Raw genomic sequence first — 6,356 nt, 5'->3', positions numbered from 1 at the left:
GATGATGGGCTCGAGTATAGCAGGGATTGTGGGGCTGGCGCGGGATCGGGCAGTGTTTCGTTCTGCTGTGCATGGGGTCGCTATGAGTCGGAAACGACTCAACGGCACTTAACAACAACAACAACACATGCATATTTTTCACTATGTAACTTTTTTTTATTTAAGAAATAATCACGGATAGCCTTTCAAGTCAGATCTTAATGGATAGAAGTTTCTAATTATTGAGAATTACAAATTATTTTGCAATAAGTATTATTTCACATTTTTTGGACACTAGCATATATTTTTATAATAAAGGTTATCACTATCAACATTGCTAAGTCAAAATGTATGTGCTTTTAAATTTTAATTTTTCCAATTTACTCTCCATAAAGGATGTGTGGATTTACACTATTATAAAAGGCTCAATGGACTATTTTCTCTCACCTGTTTTTTATCTATGGTATTCAACACAATAGCCATTAATGACATGTAGCTATTCATGTTTAAATTAAAAGTTCAGTTCTCAGGCACACTGTTTAAGGTCAGACTTAAAGTCATCAATAAGCACATATGGTTAGTGACTACTGTTTTGGCAATCATAGGCACAGAACTCCATCATGGCAGAGAGTTCTATTGAACAGTGCTCCCTCAAATTATGGCCAACATTGGACACTGTGGTTCTTGTATATTATTAGCAAAATGATAAATTTAACACGGTCTCATTTTAATTTTTGTCTTTATTCAAATTGTAAGCATTTTTCAAGTATTTATTGATCACCTATATTTCTTCTAATATCAAATAGCTGTTCATATTCTTTCTTCATTTTTCTATGGGATTGACTGCTTTTATTATTAATATCCAGGATAAGTGTTTATTGGATAAAAATATATTATGAGCTAGTAGAAAAAATATAATTTAAATAATACTACTGTGACAGTATTTGAGCCACAAAAAATGTTTTGAGCTGGTAATACATATTTACTTGTACAGATCTCCTTCATAATAAATTGCAAATATATATCTATTCATCAAAATAATTTTCCAGAGATTCCTAATTTCAATACTTAATAAACTTACAAAGCAAAACAAATTAAACTGTTTTTCTTGATAAAGAATTAACTGCATCTGGCTCATCTTAACTAAGCCTAACTTGACTCCCCGTTTTCCTTACCTCCAAACGAAACCCATTGCCATTGAGTCAATTCCAACTCAGAGTGACACTACAAGATAGAGTAAAACTGCCCCATAGGTTTTGCAAGGCTGTAAGTCTTTATGGAAGCAGATTGTCTCATCTTTCTCCCACAATGTCATATTTCAAATACCACACAGCTGGTAATTGAAATACTGGTGGCATAGCCTCCAGCCTCACAGCCACACAAGAGCCACCACAGTACAGCAAACTGGCAGATGAGTGGTGGTCTGATATAGCAGTGGAAAACAGTGAGGCTGGTGGGTTTAAATCACTGACTTTTAGTAGCAACTAAGAGGTTAGCCACTGGGCTACCAGGGCTCCTCTCATTCCTTACCTGTGATGGTTTTATTGAATTGAGATAGATTGCATAGGTCTTTGAATGTCTGAAAACAGACTGCACAATAAAGATGACGTAAAACCCTAATCCTAAAGATTACCTCTTATGTGGAAGTAAAAGTGTGGAAGAAATAAAAATGTAAATGAAGGTTTTAATGTTTTATTTTAATGATTAGAAAATTATGCTAAGAAATACTAATAGCTGCCTGGAAGGAGAAAAAAATAATAATTTTTAACATTTCTATAGTACTTTATGAGAGCTCTGTGGTGTAGTGCCTAACAGAAGGTGAGGGGTTCAAACCCACCAGCTAGTCCTCTGAAGGATGATTGGGCAATCTACTTCTGTAGTGATACCACCTCAGAAACTCAAGGAGGGGTGGCTAGGAGTCAGATCCAACTCGATGGCAGTGAATTTGGTTTTGGATAGTACTTTATAATTTCCAAAAAAAAACCTTCACAGAAATCACTTTTAGGTCAAGAATAAATTACAGACAGCAATTAAATCTGGGGAAAAGTTTGAAAATACTACGTAGGAAGATTGGAAGCTTAGGTTATAGAAGATAGAAAACGCTTTCCTGGAATCTTGTCCTGATCACTGCATCAAGAAAAAGGCTTGTTCAGATTTGTCTGAAGATGTGCAACAGAGGCATTGCCATCCAGGATGTAGGATGTCAAGGAGCAGCTTGGAAAGCAATGTGGTCTCAAAGCTAGAGAAAAGACCAGGAGAACCTGGGAACACCCAAGAAATTCTGGAGAGATGAGGACTGTGCCAAGGATGGAGACTAAAGTCTGAATTTAGAAATAAGAAAGATTGAACACTATAACCCAGTTTAAGATCTATAGAGTATAAAGGTTTTTAGACCCATGAAATAACATGATAATAACGGTTATGATGGTGATGATCAGTTATCCACACAATCTTCATCATGATTTTATGAAAAAGATAGTATTAATATTCTCATTTTACAAAAACCAGTTCAGAGTGGTGAAACAAATTGTCCAAAATCTAATCACAAGCCAACCCGTGATTCAAATCCAAATCTTTTAACTTGAAATTCTATGTTCATAACCTTACTTTCACCTCTGGAAGGAGTGAAATAGCCTAAGGATCTGACTATAGTCTTAGACACAACTAAAATGAATGGTAAGATTAGTCTTTAATAAATGAGTGCATACTGTTTGAATTTAAGTTTGCAACACTGTGGGGAAGTTTTGAATTCTCTTTGGTGGACTGGAAAACATGGGTTCTGTAGAAGAGAAAGGGAAAGACCCTGCTTCTGGGACAAACCCTGTTATTGTTCATTTGTGGAGCTTTTCAGAGGCAGCGTATGTGGCACTTTGGGTGAGGAATAGAAGTTCCTATTAGATGTGGTCTTTTCACCATGTAACATCAAAGGTTAAGTTTATTCTCAGCCTTTTCCTCACCTCACATGGCCCCTTCTTTGCCTTTGCTCCCCTCACATCGAGTAGCTTGGCAATCCCTGGTCTTGTGGTTATTTATGCCTCTGGTTCAACCAAAATGGAAAGGGAAGCATAACAAACACAAGAAGGAAGAAGAACGTGTTTTCACTTAAGAATTATAGATGTCCAGTACTGTGGTGACCACATTAAAGGAAAATTTGGCAACAGAGGCCTGTACTTGTATATAAGGACTACAAACAGAACTATTAAAAGAACAGATTCTCTTCTGAAGTCTGCTTATTTAGGGTTAGGAATCCATTGAAGCATATCTGGGACCCCATCACAAATTTTCTGTGTAGCACACACAAGGATTTATGTATAGATATTAGTAAATAATTAAATCAAAGAATATTAACTGCAAGAAATTTTGCCCGATTACAGGCAGTACCAGAAAAAAAAAAAAAAACTCACTGCCATGGAGTCAGATCTGACTCATAGCAACCCCTCCTTGAGTTTCTGAGGTGGTATTTCTATGGAAGTAGATTGCCCAACTTTCCTTCTGAGGAGTGGCTGGTGGGTTTGAACCACTAGCCTCTGGTTAGCAGTACCAGGGTTATGAAAATCCAACTTACATCCAACCCACAGTTACAAACCGCTCTCCATAAAGGCTATTACATTAAAAATTCAAGGCACAGTGGTTTGTAATTTAAGGTACTACCTGGTGACACACATCAAAACATTATTAGTATTACTGTATTATTATGTTAAATATGTGTTAGTGTAATTGGAAATGTTTCTTTACATTTTTTTGTGCATACAAAATTACACTATAAACTATATTCTAAGACAAATATTTTACTAACTGATATTAGATACGAACTGTCCCTATCTGTTCTGGTACAAATTTGACTTAAAGACAGATTTAGGAATGGAATTCATTTATAATTCGGGACTGCCTGTTGTTGTTATTTGCTGATGAGTCGGCCCCGACTCATAGCGACCCCTCCTTGGGTTTCCGAGGCAGTATCACTACGGAAGTAGGATTGCCCAACCTTCCTTCCGAGGACTGGCTGGTGGGTTTCAACCGCCAGCCTTCTGGTTAGCAGTCAAGTGCTTTAGGCACTATGCTACCAGAACTCCTGGACTGCCTGTATAGGGCAATAATTATATATATTTTGGGGCTTCTCTTTGATGATATATTCAAAACAATTATTATTAAATTTAGGTAATAAAAAATAGAGTTAAACAATAGTGGATATGAGTTCTATACAAAGGAATGTAAAAATATGTAAGCACTCAGATTTAATCTGCTCATGAGAGCAGGTGGTTGTGTGGACATGTATGCACAAACTCATGCATACAGTATGCATGTATTTCTACATATTTGTTGTAGTTGTCCAGCAAAGTGCATGGCACAGTTAAAGCACTCAGTAAATACTGTTGTTGTTGTTGTTGTTATGTGCCGTCGAGTCGGCCCCGACTCATAGCGACCCCTCCTTAGGTTTCCGAGGCAGTATCACTACGGAAGTAGGATTGCCCAACCTTCCTTCCTCTGAGTGGCTGGTGGGTTTGAACCGCCTGGTTAGCAGGCAAGTGTCTTAGCCACTATGCTACCAGAGCTCCCCAGTAAATACTGCAGACAGGAATAATAAGGAATATAGAAAAATGAAAACACTTCCTTTAAATGGAATTGGGTAGAAATTTTACTTTACAGTTTTTCTCTATTGGTTTACAATATATACAGTTTAGGTGATAAAAATCAAAGCCTCTTAACAATAGAGATATTACTCATATGGACCACTGAAGCATATACACCTCAGCCTTCCACTTCTTCCCACCCCAAAGTTACCTTGTTGAAAGTTTTCTACAAAGTCCTTATTTTCCTACTTCTCCACGTAAACTGGCTATTATCAATTTCTTACATTTTGGACAAAAACTGATATCTCATTTTAATGTGCATTTTAAATCATTGGTAGGAATTAAAAGTTTTTATGATTTCACTTAAATTGATAACTCCCATCCCTGGTTCATATTTCTATTGGCCTTTCTTTCATTACTAAAGCAGAATATGTACTTGTGCCAAAGGAACCTTGAAATACAATCACTAAAAAAGCCCTGTTAATGTAAGCATTTTTACTAGAAGATATAAATCATTTATAGCTAGGCAGAGAAGAAAAGCCCTGAGGGAAGCAGGAAGAGTGAATATTTAAGATTGGCAATTATAGCTAGAGCTGGCTTTGCTTATAAGCAGAGAAAACTTTCTCTTCATAAATACAGGCATTTTAGCCAAAAAGCAGAGAGCTGAGGATTAGACATGGCTCTCCATGTCAGAAGATTCTGGCATTGCTCTAGATACTCTGGCTTGAAGAAAGGTCAGTCCATTCATTCAACAGGTATTGCTAGTTAATGGGCATAGGGCAGGACAAAACAGACTTGAGGGCCCTCATTGATTTTACACAATGATGGGGAGAAAAACAATCTTAGTCTTCAGTTCAATTTTTGTTTCCTTAGTAGAGGTGACAGGAAAAGGACAGGTGGGTGAATGAAGGACAAAGATAAATAGGGATGAATATGCAAATTTGTAAATTTTGGGAAAGTTGTGGCCTAGCAGATAAGGCACTTGACTGTTAACCAGAAGGTCGGTGGTTCAAACCCACCAACTGCTCTAAGGAAGGAAGACTGGGCGATCTACTTCTGTAAAGATTTACAGCCTCGGAAACCCAATGGGGGTCATTATGAGTCAAAAACGACTTGACGGCAGTGAGTTTGGTTTGGTTTCTTAGAATGGGGAGAGACCAAAGATGCAGGGCTGATGAACAGTGAATATGTGACTCGATTATAATTTATAAAACATAACAATGGTAAAAACAGTCTCTAAATTATTATTCTTTTACGTGGTTAATTTTTCATTATTAGTTTGCAGAGATAACAAGATAAAACTATTACTGTATTATTTTCTTTAAATTTTCTTTGGGTTAAACCTCTGTTCAGTTCTCACCCCATTGTAAACATGCTTAATTTGCAAACAATAAGTACATAATTCTTAGAGCAACAGTATTCTATTTAGCTATACTGACTTGTTAAAAAAAAGCAATAAATACTTGTGTTTTCCATATTTGAAGATATAAGCCTATTTTTGTCTGTCTCCCAAAATTTGAAATGTTTTGAAATGTTCTTATGGACTCTATGGAAAATATATTCTAAATTTGGAACTGTGGCTTCAAGATTGTTGTTGTTGTTGTTAAGTGCCATCGAGTCATTTCTGACTCATAGCGACCCCATTCACAGCAGAACGAAACACTGCCCAATCCCGCGCCAGCCCCACAATCTCTGCTATACTTGAGCCCATCATTGCAGCCACCGTATCAATCCATCTCGTTGAAGGCCTCCCCCTCTTTCGTCGACCCTCCACCCTACCAAGCATGACATCCTTCTCCAGGGAAT

Source organism: Orycteropus afer, unplaced genomic scaffold (assembly GCF_000298275.1).
Source record: "Orycteropus afer afer isolate SDZICR_OR568_19922 unplaced genomic scaffold, OryAfe1.0 scaffold00626, whole genome shotgun sequence".
Classification (NCBI taxonomy): domain Eukaryota; kingdom Metazoa; phylum Chordata; class Mammalia; order Tubulidentata; family Orycteropodidae; genus Orycteropus; species Orycteropus afer.
Note: the sequence above shows the minus strand (reverse complement) of the source record.